At 41.3% G+C, this 19,629-nt stretch overlaps 1 non-coding gene across 1 annotated transcript; it reads right to left on the minus strand.

Moving 5' to 3' along the window:
• Positions 1-10,276: 10,276 nt before the first annotated feature.
• On the minus strand, positions 10,277-10,383 carry LOC131309004 (small nucleolar RNA R71). Its single transcript, XR_009194678.1, has one exon. It is a non-coding gene; the product is annotated as a small nucleolar RNA R71 (small nucleolar RNA).
• Positions 10,384-19,629: the final 9,246 nt, after the last annotated feature.

Raw genomic sequence — 19,629 nt, forward strand, 5'->3', positions numbered from 1 at the left:
GGTTAAAAGGGTCAAGATTCTCCCATAAAACTAATACAAAAAGTACTAGTACTTAATTAATATAATAGTGTACTGTGTACTCTCAGGAATCTTAACAAAATATTAGTTTAATAGGTCAAGTACTTGGTTGAAAGATGGACCTATTACCCAATGGATAATAAATCCCCTAACGGCTAATAACCAAGAGATAATAAAGGACGAGTACTTTAAATAATAAACTAAGTCTTTTTTTAAAAAGACTACATGTCCTTTGTAAATACACATGTGTATATATACATGTACTTATCAAGATTATAATATTTGGAAACACTATTATCCAATGGGTAAAGATTACCCTAACGGTTACCGTCCAATGGACCATAGTTACTAGGGTACTTTTATTAGTAAAATAATCAAAAAGTACTTTCAAAGTAATTATAAAAGTCTATTTCTTAAAAGATAATAGTACTTTGTTCAAATCTTTCAAAAATCCTTTTAATATAAAGAATTGGGTTTCTATTATCCAATGGATAATAGTTCTCCTAACATTTATCGTCCAAAGGATAAAGAATAAAACCAAAACAATAAAAGAAAATAATTAAACAATTTCTAGTCTAGGGTTTGAAAAGGTTCAAAAGGTTCAAGATGGGCAAAATGGTCCATCTATGGTTAGAAAAAGGTAACTAGGTGACTTCCTAGTTTGGTTTCTCCAACAAGTCGGTTAGAAGCTAACTAGACTTGCTAAGTAGGACTTAAAAGTCACGAAACGATCCTTGAGGGGCTAAAGTGTAATTATGATCAACTACCGGAAAAAATAAAAGAAAATCAAAGCAATCAAGCAAGTTAAATAATAACTTGAATAATAAATAACTTTTTATTTATTAAAATTCAGAGTTATTACAGATAAAGTAGGGTCCTCCCCAGTTTGGTCTAAACTTGCCTCTTGGGTTTGAAACGTGGCGACGGATTGCTTTGAGCATCATATCTCCCACCTTGATGTCCTTGGGCTTCACCTTTTTGTTGAATGCTCGTGCAATACTGCGTTGATACCCTTGCACATGGTAACGCTCTCAGCCTCCTTTCATCTAATAATGCCAACTCGTCGTAGCGGTTTTGAACCCAATCTTCTTCGATCATTTCTATCTTAGCCAATACCCTTAGTGAAGGTAGTTCCAGTTCGATAGACAGGATTGCTTCCATCCCATAGACCAGGGAATAGGGAATAGGGAGTAGCCACAGTTGAAGTCCTTTCAATCGTTCAATAACCCCATAGTGCTAGAGGTAGCATTTCTGGCCAGTTTGTGTAGATGTCGATGGTCTTCCGCAAAATCCTTCTAATGCTTTGTTTGCAGCTTCAACTGCTTCATTGGTTTGAGGTCAATAAGTAGATGATCGATGGTTCTGTATCCCAAACTCAGCAAAAAGCCTCTTTGTTGCCCTTTTGAAGTGTGATCCATTGTCATAGATGAACTCGTGAGGTACCCCATATCGATAGATGATATTGGTGCGCATAAACATGGCCACATGAGTAGCTTTAAGGGTAGTATAAGAAGCTGCCTCTACCCATCGTGGTAAACTAGTTAATGGCTACAAGCATAAATTGATGCTTCTATTTCCCTTTTGGATTTATACTCCCAATAACATCTATTCTCCAGGTGGAGAATGGCCAAGGAGATGTCATGCTATATGATTCCGTAGGGGGAATGCGCAAGTGAACAACGTGAGTTTGGAATTTGTAGCATCGGCGAACATAGTTAGCACAGTCAGCCTCCATTGTAGTCCAGTAGTATCCTTGACGTAGGATCTTCTTTGCCATTGTTACCCCACTCATGTGTGGCCCACAAATTCCTTCATGTATTTCCTCCATCACCTTTTGGCTTTCTTCTGTTGTGACACAAAGTTGATTGGGGCCCAGGTGTGCTTTTCGATATAGTGCTCCTCAACAAACCACAAATCGGGTGGCGAACTTTCGCAGAGCCATCATATCCTTTGAGGTGGCTTCAGAGGGATACTCTCCCTCTTCCAAGAACTTCTTCACATCCTCATACCATGGTTTCCATCGTCCTCCTCACCTTCCTCAATGAAAGTGCACTCACATGCTGGCTTGACCTTTTGCTCGATCATTAGCGGCTGCATAGTGAACCTCAGGGGTATTTCGACCATAGAGGCCAATGTTACTAGCTCATCTGCGAACCTATTACTCACTCGTGGAGTGTGTGTGAAGATAACAGAGTCGAATTTTGGAATTAGAGCTTCCAGCACATAGTGGTACAGTTTCAGCGTGTCTTCTTTAACCTTCTAATCTCCTCTTGCTTGGGACACCACTAAGTTTGAATCTCTAATGAATTCTACCCTTTTTGTCCTTAGTTCTAGGGCTGCCTCCATTCCAGCAATGCAGGCTTCATACTCAGCTTGGTTGTTGGTGACTTCAAACCTCAGTTTATATGACAGAGGGATATGAGAGTCGTTTGGGGAAACTAGCAATACCCCGAGGCCATACCCACATTGGTTTAATGCTCCATCGAAGTAAAGCTACTAGGTGTCGTCTAGGAGAAATAAAATGTCTTCGTCTGGGAACATGAAGTCTTCTGCCTCGGCCTTCGTTATAGGATGATCTACCAAGAATTCTACCACATCCCTTCCTTTTACTGATTTCCTTGTCATGTATTTAAGATCAAACTCTACTAGCAACAATAACCACTTAGTCAGCTTTCTGATAAGTGTTGGTTTCTCGAAAAGATATTTGATTCGGTCTAAACAAGAAACCAGAACTACCAGATGCGCTAGTAGGTAGTGCCTTAATTTCTTTGTGGCCCATACTAGCCCCCAGCATGTTTTCTCCAAAGGAGTGTTTCTTGTTTCATAGTCCATCATTTTTTTGCTGAGGTAGTATATGGCGCACTCTATTTTAGCATCGTTTTCTTGTGCTAGCATGCATCCCTTGGATGTGTCTATTACTGAGAGGTACAGAATCAATGGCTTTTCAGGGATGGGTGGTGATAACACAGGCGGCTTCTGAAGGTACTCTTTGACTGCCTTGAATGCTCGTTGATAGTCTTGACTCCACTCAAAATCTGTATCCTTCTTCAAAAGCTTGAAGAGAGGTTCACAAGTGGCTGCGCGTTTGGAAAATGAACCTATTGATGAACTGTACCTTTCCTAGAAAGCTCCTTACTTCCTTCTTTGTCTTTGGCGGTGGTATCTCCATGATAGCCTGTATCTTGGAAGGGTCCACTACGATTCCTCTCTGAGTGATAAGGAATCCTAGCATTTTTCAAGCGGTTACCCCAAAAGTGCATTTTTGAGAATGAAGCCGTAACTTGTATTGCCGAATCCTCTCAAAGAACTTTTGGAGTGCTTCGTAGTGTCCTTCCCTTTCCTTTTATTTAACTATCATATCGTCGACATATACCTCTACTTCTTTATGCATCATGTCATGTAGCAGTGTTGTCGCCATCCTTTGATTAGTGGCTCCAGCATTCTTCAACTCGAATGGTATCACTCGGTAGCAGTAAATTCCCCATGGTGTGGTGAAGGTGGTCTTCTCTCTATCCTCAGGAGACATTAAAATCTGATTATACCCAGAAAACCCATCCATGAAAGATAGCAATGCATGCCCTGCGGTGTTGTCCACTAGTTCATCTATATGAGGTAACGGAAAGTCATCCATTGGACTGGCCTTGTTGAGATCTCAGAAATCTACACAGACCCTGATTCCCCCAGTCTTCTTTGGCACTGGAACGATGTTGGCTACCCACTAAGGATATTCGGTAACTATAAGAAAATCGGCGTTGTTAATTTGCTTAGTGACCTCTTCTTTTATCTTTAAGACCCAATCGGGGTGCATACATCTTAGCTTTTGTTTAACATGTTTTGCATTAGGATGGAGAGGAATTTTGTACTGAACAATTTCGGGGTCTATTCCAGGCACGTCTCGTAAGACTAGGCAAAAACATCTTTGTATTCTTTTTGCAAAAGGATTAGTTTTTCACTTTCCTGAGAAGATAGTGTTGCACTAATTTTAACTAATTTGGGCTCGTTTTCAGAGCCCATGTTTGCTGTGATTATTTCTTCAGAAAAAGGTTTAAGTTGCCTCTCTTCTTCCCTCTCGATGAATTCTAGAATTTCTTTTGGAATTATTGGATTATCAGAATCCACACAATTAATCATAGGCAAAGTGAAATACTCTAAATCTTCACTCTCATTGCTAAAATCGTCAAGAGACATTTTAGAGTCAAATTCAAAATAAATATCATGTCTTGGCGTTTTGACCAGGTTTTCCTCACTAGACTTAGTAGTTTGAAAAGATGAAACACTAGACTCGGACTGGGTTGACTTGGAGTCGAAATTAGAATCAAAACTAAGGTCAGAGTTAGCATTTTTTATTTTGTATTTTGTATTTTGTATTTTGTATTTTGTATTTTGTATTTTAGAGTATGTTCCATAGTCTAGTTTAGGTAAGCCTCCTTTGCAGCATCCACAATTAGCTCAGAGCAATCATTTTCCTTGCCAAGGGTGATCATTAGCACTTCACTATCATCTTGATTCACACTTTCATTATTGTCACCCTGCCAGTCTTAGAGGGCCATTTGGTTTGCCACTGCTGTTGTTTCTTCTAGTTGAGCTTCAATCTCCACTTCATCGCTGTTGTCAGCTTTTCGTGTGCCAACAAATCCCCACCAATTGCCAAACGTATCTGTGATGGGGTGGATCACCCTTATTTCATCATTGGGAACCCCCTCATCAAAGAGTAGGTTTAGCGACACTTTGTCTAGTGGATCATTGTCAACAGGCTCTTCTTTCTTTGCTCCTTCAATTTTGAGGTTGTCCACCTCGTCTATTGTCCAGTAGTTGTCGGTAGGTGCATAAGGGTCATAGAAATAGATTGGGACCCTACAAAGTTCTTCTTCAATTATGTCTTCTACCTCTTCGTCATTAACAATTCTTGTGAACATGACGTGGTCATCTTCAGAGATAATTACCCAAGGCTTCGGTTGATCCATTGGGTAATGTACTTGGAAGGGTCAAAAACCTTGACAGTGGGATTGGACGGGCCAGACAGCTTGGTGACAATTTGGAAGTGCGAATCGAACATGAACAGTGATGCAGCCATTTTTATCTGAAAAGTTTTCCTTTAGTTAGATTGGTTTAGCTTACCCCTTTCTTCTTGACTTCAAAAGCCCCTAAGGTTTATCCTGCAAAAGAGAACTTTACAACATACATATGTACAATGGGTGTGAGGAAGAACTTTTACAAACAGATGCAAGCAAATTCCTAGCCTGTAGGTTCCTGTCTTATTTTGATAAGTTCTATAGCTCTCTAACACATGTAAGGTTTGGGTGGTCTCAAGGGTACTCCGTCATCAAAGGGCACCAGTCCTTTCACCAGCCCATCATAGGTGGCAATCGAGTGATTCCCTTTTTGATATACCATTAGGTACAAGTGCCTATGGAGTTTACTGGACCCTTAACATAGCCCGTGACATGCCGGGATATTAGGTGAACTCAACAAGGTTGCCCGCTCGATGCATATGATAAAAGAATTTGATAATTAATCATATGTCAAACTTTCTTGTTATGGCTCTCAAGTCCCAAGCAAAGTCGCCAAAAACTGTAGACACTTCCCGAATGGGGCATCACCATACAGATTGATCATGTTCGTTTGCTTTCTACTTCATTAACCAAGATCGTGGATTTTCCCATGGCTAGGAACATCGCCACACGATAGCTATTACCATCAAAACAAAGTCACCACCTAGTTTATAAAACTAGGGAAAACAAGTAGAGATTCTGGGTACGGGAACCAAGAGTACAATAAAGGGGAAGGTCGTTTGACACATGATATGTACTTGCTTTATCTAATTCTAAGCACGTAAACTGGTTATTAGCCTTTAATAGTTGATATGGTGAGCTGATACAGTAAGTAAAACATGCATCAAAATAGAAAGGAGATTGTCCCAGGGAATGGAACCTGTAGCCGATGAATGGATGTCACGGCCGAGGGATCCTTCTGGATAATTGTATCGGCCGAAGGATCGATGTCGCAGCCAATGTTCTTCCTCACACCAGAACAAACAATTAACAGAAATTCAAAACGCTACGATTGAAGTGCAAAAGCATGAAATAAACCAAACCATAGGCCCTTGGACCTCACCACCTTGATTCCTCAGTTGTTTGATTGCTTTGGATTGAGGGTGATTGATTGATTTGCTTCTTGAAAACCCTAGGGTTAAGGTTTGTACTTTGGGGGTTTGATCGTCGGATTGTGGCTGTATTTTTGCAGAGTATTATGGCTTGAGAGGGTTGATTGTTATGTATTTTCGGAACCCAAGTGCCTCTTTATATAGGCAATTGGTGACTCACTCCGACCAATCAAATGGTGTGAATCAATAAGGAATTATAGGGTAATTGGATCTCTACTCGAATTTACTTTTGTAGCCCGAACGCATTGGAATTTGGCAGCTTGGGTTTTGAGAACAGATCAAACAATTGACAGAACATTCCAAAATCTGGAAAAAGGATGATCTAGCGATCAAGGAATAGATATGGCAGCTGAAGAATAGATCTGGCTACCGAGGCATTAATCTCTCAGGGAGATTTTCAAACGACATGTTTCATGGGTGAAAGAATGAAGTTGAGGTCGTGAGATAGATCTTATGACCGACAGATGGATTCTCTTAGGATTCTGTACTGCTGTCTGACAGGCTATCTGGCTTTGAATTGGGTCCTCTAAGCGGCTAAAAGTACTCACCAAAAGTCCACGGGTTTACGAGAAGTCAACCAGCAATCAATATATCCATTCATCATTGGGATGGTCATTAAGATGGGACTTGAAATAATCATTAGACCAAATTGGGGTGTCTACATAGGGTTCCAAGGTATTGCAAGCCTGTGGACCCGGATGTGGCTTCTGAAAGATAACAAAATCAGGAGGAGGAGGGCAGGAAGAGGAAAAGTGATGAGGAGGAAGCCGAACGGAAGAAGTGGGTGGACGGGCTAAAAGGCCGAAACTTCACGTGCGAATAACAAGTGGACCATACCAAAATGGGAGCTCACCCAATAATCGAAGTAATCGAACGAAAAGGTTCGCGTTCCATTTTCTCTCGGATTAAGGGCTATAAACCAAACTTGGTTGTAAATTTCTTTGCAAACATCGTTGTGCATAAGGAAAATGAGACAATAGAGTCTTGCATCGGGAAAAAGAAGGTAACCGTTAACCCCACTATCATAGCCAAGTGTTTGGGGAATTATCAACGCCCCGAACCTCATACCATCACATACCCGAACCACAGTTGGTCCAAAACTGAAACTGAAATCATAAACACTCTTACGAACAAACCACTTAGAAATGAGATATTTGTTCATGGGCGTCTGTTACAGTTGTATCGGGTGATTAACAAGGTGGTGCACTACAATTTGTTTCCTCACAGCTCTGAGAAGATGCCGCACAACCCAGACGGGGAAGTTATTTATGTGTTTGGCTCTAATGATGATGTGGTTGATTGGGCTAGGTGGATTTGGTTTGAATTGATGAAATTCAGGCAGTGTGGTGCTTTTGGCACCAAGGCCAATTTTCCCTTCCCTGCCATGATCACCGCAATCTATACAAAAGCCAAGGAGTTTGAACCGCTAAACAATTTACCCCCGGATCCCCCGGTTCCATTATGGGAGGTTCGGTGGAAAAGAGCAAGTCCATGTCCAAGCCTCCATTTGCGGCGGCAAGCAGTTCTCGCCCCCAACGCACCAAAAGGACCTGAAAGAAATGAACAATGGTGGGAAATTTTGATGTGCCACTGTGACACAATTCAAAAGGAACAAAGTGAGTTGAAGAAAGAAATGGAGAAAGAGGTAAGGAGACGGAAGAAGAAGGAGGATAAGTTGATGAGATTGTTGAAGCATGTGTCAAGTTGTGGTGTGAGGGGTTCTAACCCTATGCCCCCACACAGGAGGATGAGGAGAACGCCACTGGAGAGGAGGCGGAGATCGTAGTGGATTCGAGCGAGCCTTGCTACTCGGGAAAAGAACAAATGAGAGAGCATGATGTTGATGATGAGGATGAGGGGACAATTGAGGAGTAAATTGAAAAATCCCCAAACTTGGTCGGGGTATTGGGTAGTTGACATTCCACCCCTTTCATTTCTATTTTCCAGCTTTAGTATTAATATGTAGTTTTTATTGTCTTCTTTGTAGCTTTCTTTTTTGGTGGCTGGCATGTGGTCGTGGTTGGGTAATTTAGGGGATGGTAGTGGCCAAGGGTAGTTGAAACCAAGAAGAAATTTTAAGGCCCCTACACATTTTGTTTCCCTTTTCTTGGCACCGAGGTCATTATAAGCTACTGAAGTCCTTAGTTGATCCTAATGTATGCTCGTCTAACTCGTTTTGATGCTTGATCGATATTGAATGCTAATCTAGTATGAAATTTCTGTTAACTTAATTTGTTGTGAATAAGTACTTAGCTCTTTTTGCTCGACACTCTTTTGATTAGCATGCATAGCTTTTTGATTCTTGCTATTGCGATTGTTGCTAGCACTATCATGGGATGTGATCATTTTCTTTTGTGTGAAAAGTAGAGCATATTCTTGAAAGTTTTTGGAATCGAAATTCAAATGCGATGCATGTTGTTTCACTGTACAATCGGCATAGTTTATATACCTTAGTTCATTGTATGTACGTACGTGGGTTGCATGTGATTGAGTTTGAAGGGGCCTTGTTTGTGGACTCTGGTCGTATCTTATGTTGAGCATAGCTTCGTATCTTGTTTCGGGGGAAGATTGCATAGCATTAGTTTTATACTTTTTGTTTAAGTTTGCTAGGGACTAGCAAAGTCCAAGTTAGGGGGTGTGATATGCCCTCGATAGTGTAAATAAATGGGCTTATCGATCCTAATTTTGTCACCCTCTCGTGCGTAACTTGCTTTATTTAGATGATATTGCACGGAGGTCGTGTTTTTGTGAGTTTCAGGAAAAAGGTGGAAATAAGGCATTTTGAACTCCAAGGAGAACAACCTAGAAGCATCCAAAGAGCCAAGGCCATGTGGCACCCTGCCACCAAGTCCCAAGGAGCGTTTAAAGAAGTGTTGAAGAGTGCTCGGGACGTCAAAAGGGCAGTTGGAAGCAAGGAAAAGTCTTGGAAGCAATTTGCCAGAGGTGTACCGGTACTGATAATTGCTGTACCTATACACCTCGGACAGACCTTGTCCAAAACTGCTGTGAAACAAGACCTGTACCGGTACTGGGATTTCACGATACCGGTACAACCTTGAAAAAAATTTTGCTTTTTGTGCCCGAGTTTGCAATTTTCTAAGGTACTTAGGACTTGTGTAACACGTTTTTGAGGGGATATAAATACCCCCAGATCTCATTTCATTAGGTTATCTTTACTCTTGCACTTTCTTTCTCTACCTCCATTATAGCTAGTTCTCACCTCTCTCCTCATTCATGTATTGAGGAGGGATTTTAGGAACGATCTAATTACATTCGAAGCTTTTCGCTATCATTAAAGTTGTAAGGAATCTTCTCCCCTTTGAGGATCTTGTGTTTCTTTCAAATATTATCAATGTTTAGTTTTAATCTTGTCTTTACCCTTGCTCATTTCATGTCTTCTTTTGATATGTGTGAGTAGTTTAGTAATTACCTTTTCTTTAATTGTCTTTACTTATCGAGGCAGCGGCATAGCCCCTCTTGTCTATTTGCTTTTTTCTTGTTATCCATTGTTTCTTGAGAAGGGGTTTGAAGTGTATGTGTGGTCATCGTGGTGTCTTTCAAAGCCCCATTTCAAATAGGCTTCATAGATCATTTTCTCTTCCTCGACCCAAAACTCCTTGTCGGGTTCGAGCTAGGACACCACCACCCGTAAAAACTCCTTTTGCTGTACGAACCCCTCTGCGAGAAAGAATGGCTAGAAATGGTGGTGGCGGTGCCCCGCCGGGTGTGCCCAAAAGGACTATGAGTGACTATTTGTATCCTATTCGTACTACTCCACGTCCCACCATAGTCCTTCCGACCGCAACCGAGGCGAATACTTTCACCGTAAAAATGCATCACATTAACATGATGCCATCGTTTTATGGAAAGGACAAAGAATGCCCGTACACTCATATGCGGGCATTTGAGGAATTGGTAACCACGATAGTTTCTACGCCGGAACAACTTGAATCTACAAAGCTAAAACTCTTCCCATTTTTTGTGAAAGATAAAGCCAAGATTTGGTTAATTAACATGAGACCCCAATCTTTGGCAAAATGGGCGGATTTATCTAAGGCTTTCTACATGAATTTTTCCCCCCCACATCTCACAAAGGACCTCATGAATCAGATTCAAACGTTTAAACAAAAAGAGAGGGAATCATTTTATCAATATTGAGAGAGGTACAAGGATTTGCTAAACTCCATCCCACATCATGGCTTCGCAACTTTTCAAAGGTCGAGTATTTTATGAAGGGATGCTTCCTAAATACTCGACATCTTTATGGATAGCATGTGTACCGGTTGAGTCATGGCTTAAACCCCTGATGCGGCGTGGGACTATTTCGAGGAATTGGCTTAAAAAACTCAAAATTGGAATTGCTCGAACCCCTCTAAAAAGAACGTGGTTAATCCGGTTTTGAGTAGTTCTGGAAAATTTCACTTGAGTGAGCAAAGCGACCTAGCACATAAGGTCACCAAGCTCTCTCTTCAAATTGAAACCTTGCAACTCAATACAATTACCGGGGTGGCCTCTGTGGCCAAGGCGGAGGAAATTTGTGTTTTGTGTGAAATCGTAGGTCATGCTACGGGAGATTGCAAAATGCTCCCCGTCGTTAAGGATATTCGTCAAGGAACCGGGCAAGCGGAGATCAATGCCGTTAATCAACAGCTTGATCCTTATTCTCAAACTTATAATGCGGCGTGGAAGATGCACCCAAATTTTCGGTGGACCAATCCTCAACTTCCTGGACCTCCACAAGTTCCACTGCCTTAACAACACCAAGCTTTCCGGCCTCCTCAATCTCAAGGACCACTGAGGTTCCCTCAAAATCAACAACCTCTGGGGTTTGCACCTCCGGGACTTCCTCATGGGCCAAATCAATTCCAACCTCAAAAGCGATCCTTTGATGAAACTATGTCATTTTTCATGCAAAGCCAGACGACCCTAAACGAGCAAAACACTCAAATGCTCGAGGAACTCAAAAATCAAGTGGCAAAGTTGACCAACTCGGTGGGAATGCTCCAACAAGAGAAAGGAAAACTTTTGACCCAACCCTAGGTGAATCCGCAAGACAACATTTTGTGGCAAGCTCTTCGGTGCTTAGTCCCAAGCAAGCCGTGTCTATTACAACTTTGCAGAGTGGCAAGGAGATTGACAAGGCTATTCCTTCCAAGCCTATCAAGCCTTCGGTTACACCAATTGTCTTGCATGCTCTAGTACCTCCTATTGACTCACCAACCTCAGAGCCCTCTCTCGTTGGTGAGCATCCGGCAAATTCACAAGTGGAAGAGCCCAAGGCCCCTATCTCCCAAATTCCAGCCCCTTTTCCCCAAAGATTGAAGGCGTCGGCCCATGCCAATACCAATGCCAAGATCTATGAGCTTTCAAGCAAGTGAAAATCAATATCCCGTTGGTGGATGCGGTCAAGCAAATTCCCACGTATGACAAATTTCTCAAAGACTTATGCACTCAGAAGCGTAAGTTGAATGTTCAAAAGAAGGTCTTCTTGATGGAGCAAGTGAGCTCTATCATTCAAACCAACATGGTTCCTTAGTATAAAGATCTGGGTTGTCCAACCATCTCCATCACCATTGGCGGCAAGAAAATTGAAAAAGCTCCCCTTGATTTGGGAGCTAGTGTGAACTTGCTTCTGTACTCTGTGTATGAACAACTTGGCTTGGGGGAGTTGAGGCCCACGCCGGTGACACTTCAATTGGCTGATAGAAGCATTCGAGTTTCGCGAGGGATGGTGGAGGATGTACTTGTGCAAGTAGACAATTTTATCTATCCCGTGGATTTCGTCGTCTTGGATACTTGCCCTGTACCCACCTCACAAGCGTGAATGTCAACCCCAGTCATTCTCGAGCGTCCATTCTTAGCCACAGCAGATGCCATTGTCCATTGTCTAAGTGGTTTGCTCAACCTGACTTTTGGCAACATGAAGATGGAAGTGAATGTGTTCAACATTGGGAGCCAAATAGGGGACGATGAGTGTATCCATGAAGTGAACCTTATTGATTCGTTGGTCCAAGAGCATGTAGACACTATCATGTGTAAGGATCCGTTGGAAGTATGCCTTACCGTCAAAGAGGCGACATTTCTAGACTCACCGGAGGTGGAGCATTTATATTCCTTGCTTGACATGGAAGTTGATTGTGGGACGGACTTATTGTCTCCAAAATTTGAAGAGTTGTCTCCTCTCGAGTGCAAGACCCTTCCTTCGAGTATTTAGCCACCAAAGCTCGAGTTGAAGGTCCTCCCAAAAACATTGTAATATGCCTTTTTAGGCAAAAGTGAAACCTACCCAGTGGTGATCTCCTCCTCTCTCGACGGCTTGCAAGAATCCCAACTCCTTAAGCTTCTAAAGTGGCACACCAAAGCCATTGGTTGGTCCATCACGGATATTAAAGGGATTGATGCTTCAATTTTTTCCCACCATATTGCCCTTGAGGATGGAGTCAAACCATCCTGCCAATCCCAATGCCGGTTGAATCCCATAATGAAAGATGTGGTGAAGGCAAAGGTTTTGAAGCTTTTGGATGTGGGAATTATTTGTCCTATTGCCGATAGTAAGTGGGTTAGTCCAATCCAAGTGGTCCCCAAGAAATCCGGTGTCACAGTGGTACCCAATGCCAACAATGAATTGGTCCCTACTCGAGTCACTACTGGATGGCGTATGTGTATCAATTATTGAATGCTTAATGCTAGCACTCAAAAGGACCATTTTCCTCTTCCTTTCATTGATCAAATCTTGGACTGGGTTGCGGGACAAGCTTATTATTGCTTTCTCGACGGATATTCGGGGTACAACCAAATCAAGGTCGCCTTACCCGATCAAGAGAAAATGACATTCACTTGTCCATTTAGGATGTTCACATATCGATGCATGCCATTTGGCTTATGTAACATGCCCGGAACCATCTCACGGTGTATGATGGGCATATTTAGCGATATGATTGAAAAGATCGTCAAGGTGTTTATGGATGAGTTCCCGATGTTCGAAGACTCGTTTGAATCTTGCTTGGAAAATTTGGGAAAGGTGCTGGTGAGATGTGAGGAGAAAAATTTGGTGCTCAATTGGGAGAAATGTCATTCCATGGTGACTCATGGTATTGTCTTGGGCCACATTGTATCGTCAAAGGGGATCGAAGTCGACAAGGCAAAGATTGATCTTATTGCCACCCTCTCGACCGCTAAATGTGTTAAGGACATTCGCTCTTTCCTTGGGCATGCCGGTTTCTACCGACACTTTATCAAAGACTTTAGTGCCATATCTCATCCTTTGTGCCATCTCCTTTCAAAGGACACTCCTTTTGAGTGGACCCCGGCTTGTGAGGAAGCTTTCAAGAAGTTGAAGTCAAGTCTCATTTCTCCTCCCATTGTACAAACACCGGATTGGAATTTGCCTTTTGAACTCATGTGTGATGCTAGTAACTATGCGGTTGGGGCGGTCCTCGGGCAATGCAAAGTTAAAAATTCGTATGTCATCTATTATGCAAGCAAGACTCTAAACGAAGCTCAAATGAAGTATTCCACCACAGAGAAAGAGTTGATTGCCGTCATCTTTGCCTTAGACAAATTTCGGTCATATTTGGTGGGATCCCCCACTATTGTCTATACCGATCTTGCCGCTTTGAAGTACCTCTTCACAAAGCAAAATGCAAAACCACGGCTCATTCGGTGGATCTTATTGCTTCAAGAGTTCAATATCACGATCAAGGATAAGAAGGGGGTGGAAAATGTGGTGGCGGATCACTTGTCTCGCCTTGAATTCGAGGACTCTTCCTCAAAGATCCCAATTGTTGACACATTTCCGGACGAACAAATCTTTGCCATTTCGAGTTGCCCTTGGTTTGCCAACATCATCAACTATCATGTCACTGGGCGAATTCCGGACCATTCGACTCCGCAAGACCAGAGGCTCTTTCTTAGTGAGGTGAAAAGATTCTTTTCTGATGATCCTTATCTTTTCAAATATTGTTCGGATCAAATTATCCGGCGATGTGTGCCCGACGAAGACCAACGAGGAATTCTCTCATTTTGTCATACCGAGGCATGTGGCGGCCATTTCTCCCATAAGAAGACCACCACCAAAATTCTTCAATGTGGGTTCTATTGGCCAAACCTTCACAAGGATGCTTATGCATTTTGCCGGACACGTGAGGAATGCCAAAAACTAGGTGCGGTGACTCGGAAGAACATGATGTCCCTCACCAATATCTTAGTTGTGGAGGTGTTTGATTGTTGGGGAATTAACTTTGTGGGTCCATTTCCAAATTCAGATGGGTATCTCTATATTCTCTTGGCAGTTGATTATGTGTCCAAATGGGTTGAAGTGGTTGCTACTCGCACCAATGACTCCAAAGTGGTGGTGAACTTTTTTAAAGAGCACATCTTATCGCGGTTTGGGATGGCCCGAGCCATCATAAGCAACCAAGGCACCCACTTTTGCAACCGCTCTTTTGAAGCCCTCATGAGAAAGTATGGCATCACCCACAAGGTCTCCACCGCCTATCATCCACAAACCAATGGTTAAGCCGAGCTCTCCAATCGCGAGGTAAAGCACATTTTGGAAAAAATTGTTAATCCGAACCGGAAGGATCGATCACTTCGTTTGATCGATGCCTTGTGGGCATACCGGATAGCGTACACGGCCGTGTTAGGCACTTCGCCCTATCGGCTTGTGTACGGTAAGGCGTGTCACCTCCCGGTTGAGTTAGAACATAAGGCATATTGGGCAATAAAATCCTTAAACTTTCGGTTGCTTGATGCCGGCGTTCACCGTAAACTCCAACTCAACGAACTCGAGGAAATCCGGCGGGATGCGTATGATAACAACAACATTTATAAATCCAAAGTCAAAGAATTTCATGATAAGAATATCCAAAGAAAGAATTTTGAAGTTGGGCAAAAAGTGTTGTTATATAATTCCAAACTCCATGTGTTTCCCGGAAAATTGAGATCTCGTTGGGAAGGCCCCCATGTTGTGCATAAAGTTTTTCCGCACGGTGCGATAGAAATTATGGACCCCGCAAGTGGTTATGTTTCCAAAGTTAATGGTCAACGCTTAAAACCATTTTTAGAAAACTTTGCGGTGGAGGACACGATTGACGAGTTAGTGAATCCGGTCTATGTGGATGATCCGTTGGTTTGAAAAGTTCTAAAAATGATTTCACAGGGAGCTTTTTGTGTAATACCCGTTCCGAAAATGCACGTGCATCGCATTTGACATGGCATTATACATCTCATTTGATAATCGCATTTATAGGTTATTTCTTTTTTTTGTTTATGGGGTGTATTATGTGAATGTGTCTTGTTATTAGTTCTTAAAAAAAATATAGAGAAAGTAGAAGATCGTGGAAACAGGGGGAAACATCCCCTTTGTTCTATTTTGTCTTGGATACAATAACTACATACATACTCATATGGACCAAAAATACATGCCACCTCATGCTCTTAGTTGGAGTCAATTGGAACTCCAGAGAACCCTTGGTTCTTCTTTGTTTGCTGCTGCACCGAGAGAGAGAGAGAGAGAGAGAGAGAGAGAGAGGGAGGCAGAAGAAGAAGAAAATTAGGGGAAAACCTAATTAAGAGTAAGCCCTATGTTTTTATGCTTAATTTCTTGTGTCCTTTGTTTTTGCTAAATCTGATATCTAGATTAAAGTGGTAGAGGAAGAAGGATTGAAAAGAATTAGTGTTTGGTTATTGATTGCAAGAAGAGTCTGCATTTTGGTTCGATTACACAAAAAAATTGGAAGTGATGCATATTTCTTTCTTGTTTTGGGAAATGATACAACCATGGATATCAGAATGTGTACTTTAGGTTCTGATTCGGTCATGGGATATGAGTTTTACTTCAGAAAATTCGTTTAGCCTACGGGTATGCAAGTAAGAGTTCGAACAGGATTGAATTTTCCAGGTTCTTGATGAATTTTTATGACCAACTTTCCGACCTAGTAATTTTTCAATATTTTTACTGAAGATGCCTCTATATGTCTAATCTATTGTGTTAAAATTTTAGAATTTTATTCAAAGTTCATAAATTTATAAAAATCCGACATTGAGCTGCTGTCGTAGAACTCACTGTGCTGACAGCACCGTCGCCTTTTACGGAAACGACTATTTCTCAGCCTAGAAAACTCGAAAACACATTCCGCTTGTTTTGTTGGAAACTAGACACATAGAGCTTGAAAAATATGTAAGCCACGTGCCTTAGTTGTGCTTGAGTAGTAACAGATTTTAGTTTGAAGTTTGGCCAAAAATCTGTCTCACTACAAGAAAAATGAAAATTGGTGACGAAAAAGTGGCGACGAAATTTAATTTCGTCACCAAATGAGTATATTTGGTGACGAAAAAATAAATTTGTCACTGTTTTGACAACTTCCGTGACGAAATAACTTCGTCACCAATTATACCTGTTTAGTGACGAAAAAATATTTTCGTCCCCAAATATACCCATTTGGTGACGAAATACATTTTTCGTCTCCGAAAGCTTAAAAAAGGTGACGAAATTATTTTTCATCGCCAAATGAGAGCAATTTAGTAACAAAGTATTTATTTCGTCACCAAATGCTTAACTTTGGTGACGAAAAATAATGCCGTCACCATTTTAACGCTTTTAGTGACGAAAAATATATTTCATCGTCAAATGGGTACCTTTCGTGACGAAATTTATGAATTGCGCTTTGTCACTAAATGTATTTCGGACATAACTCTTACTAAAAACTCCGATTGAGATAATTCAAATTGGGTTTGAATAATAACTCAATTGCCTACAACTTTCATGTTTATCAAAATTGCTAATTTTAATGTTTAAAGGTTCAAAAATACATTCGAAATATATTTTCATGTTAAACATATGTGCTATTTATTAGATATTTCAACTATTTATTGAAAAGTGTGTGTGATACAGTTGGTCGGAACATCCGTGTAAAACTCAAGAGACTCGGGTTCGAAACCCAACAGGAGCAAGAAAGAAGGATTTTTTTCCCATATGAAAACATCTTTTGCAATGAAAAATTTCATCACCGATGTGACCCATCGGTGACGAAATTTTTCGTCGCCAAAAGGAATAATTGATGACATAAAATTTCGTCATCAAAAAGCACATTAAGCGAGCAAAAAAATTTCGTCACCAATTATTCACTTTTTGGTGACGAAATATTTCATCATCAAAAGGCACTATAGGTGACGGAAAATAAATTTCGTCACCAGGTAGAAATCCTCGACAACCTATAGTCGACAAATTTGTTTTTGTCACCTATATTATTTTTGACGAAAAACATGCAATTTGTGACGATTTTCATTCGTCACTCAAAATGAATTTTTCTTGTAGTGCCTCTAGAATTCACTGCGAGTTTTGGGTCTGATTTTTTATCCGTTTAAAAATAGTTATCAAGGTCAGAAAATTCTTGAATTTTAATATGATATTCCTTTATGAGTCTGAGTTTTATGGTAAAAATCTTGTGGCAAACGAATAAAAATTCCAGAAATTCGTAGAGCATAGCATGGTTGGATTTCATAGAGCATTTCATTTGCATTTGGCATGAGCTTTGGTAGTGAACCTTATGGGTGGAGCGCTATTCATATTTTCTAGGTGGGGATATCATAAGGACTGTCACTATGGCGTCTCCTACTCGTAGGGAGTAGAGTCGGTAGCGGAGTCGGCGTTTTGTACGGTGAGAATGTACAACTTCAATAATAAAATTGAAATGTCTCTTTCTACTTACTCTCTGGCACTATATTTACTAATTGGAAAGTCCTATTATGATTTAAGAATATTTTGGAGATAATTGTTGCTTAGATGGATCAAAACTGTTTGATGAGTTGAAAGGAATTATTTTTATGCCACTTGTGCCAATGTTCTTATTTTCAAGCTTTGGTTGTTGCTTGCTTTTGGTCGATTGGCAAACTTGATTGTTGTTTGCCGGTAAGCTTGGTTGGTGCTAACCCTTTGGTTGATTACTAATCTAACTTGCTAGCACCTACCATTGGTGATAAAGAATGGTCCTCGTCACCGCTCCTATATGCGAGCCTTTGACTGAGGTCACGGTACCATCTTAACTCTTGGTCATGAGGTGGACGACTCGTTGGCACATTTGGTAAAATGATATACAACTATTTTGAAGTGGAGATGAAAGGTGTAAGTATTTGCAATGCATTGGGATATGTTGTTGGAATGAAATTGCAAATTGAGAAAGTTTATTGAAATGATGAAAATGATGCACTAGGCGAGTTTTGGTCACTATTTAATCAAATTGATATTGGTTGGATGTTTTGACTTTAGTCCATCTAAAGTGTTTAATCGCATTTCTTTTTATTATGTTGCTAATGTACATTCTCCTGTAACCTTTTTGGTTGCAGATTCTCGTTGAGCTAGAGGTCAATCCACTACAGTGCCTGTCAGGTGTATACAGAGGTCGTTGCTCTTGTAAATCTTTTAGTTGGAGCTATGTACTTTATGGTTTGCGAGGTTGGTATGGTTGAATAGGAAGGCAAGTACTTTAGACTTGTCCAGTTGTACAAAAAAATGTGGTTGGCACTTGTTGTACAATCTGTTGGGTTTGATGTAATAAAATCATTCGTTCGGTCTCCACTGAGAGTTGTAGTTTATTTTATTAATTTATTTCAAGGTGCTAGTTTTCAATAGTTGCGCAGATTGTGACAGGCATCACGCCATTTTAGGTGGGCCATAGTCCTGCCGGAATAGGGTGTGACATTTTGCGTACTTCTAGACTTAATTGTTTGGAAGGCCCGGTCTCTTCGGGGGTATCCATCATTGACTTGAGTTTATAGCTTCGCACGTCGCTATTAAAACAAGGTTTGTGTACCCAGCTCCAGTTAATAAGGGCAATATTTTGTGGTCTGATATAGCCACCCGTGCTTCGCCTAAGATGTTGTATAACTTGCTTGGCAACACCTTAAGTGAAACATGGGGAGAAACGTAGTACCTGTTTAATCACGTGATGATTCAGCGGTTTACATACTTGTTAATAATAATTTTCGGTGCCGGGCTATCACGAGCCGGCGGTACTAATGTCATTTGTGTCCTAGTAGGTAGTTGGTTCTTAAGTCTTTTACAGGGTAACACGCTACCCCACCAGCCTTGGTAGTTTGGGTCTAAAAGCCGGGGTGAGTGAGGCATTTAGGAGCCCTAAGCATGGGTGCGATTACGTGTCGCGGTTGTAAGACCAAGAAAGCTCCGGCGATGGCCTTGTGAGACTAGCTGTGGTTCCGAAGGAGGGGCTGAAAGAGTGGGCCTTGGAAGCGGTCCCGATGATGCAAAATTCTCCAACTTGGTCGAGGTATCGGGTGGTTGACATTCCACCCCGTTGGTACATTTTTTTCTATCCGTCTCTTATTGACCATCTTTTGCATTTAGGACACCGCATATTTCGGGGGGGGGGGGGGGGGGGGTGGTTTGTAGATTATTTATGATTTACGTTTTCGATTGTGCATAGAAAATT

This window comes from Rhododendron vialii, chromosome 11a (assembly GCF_030253575.1).
Source record: "Rhododendron vialii isolate Sample 1 chromosome 11a, ASM3025357v1".
NCBI lineage: Eukaryota > Viridiplantae > Streptophyta > Magnoliopsida > Ericales > Ericaceae > Rhododendron > Rhododendron vialii.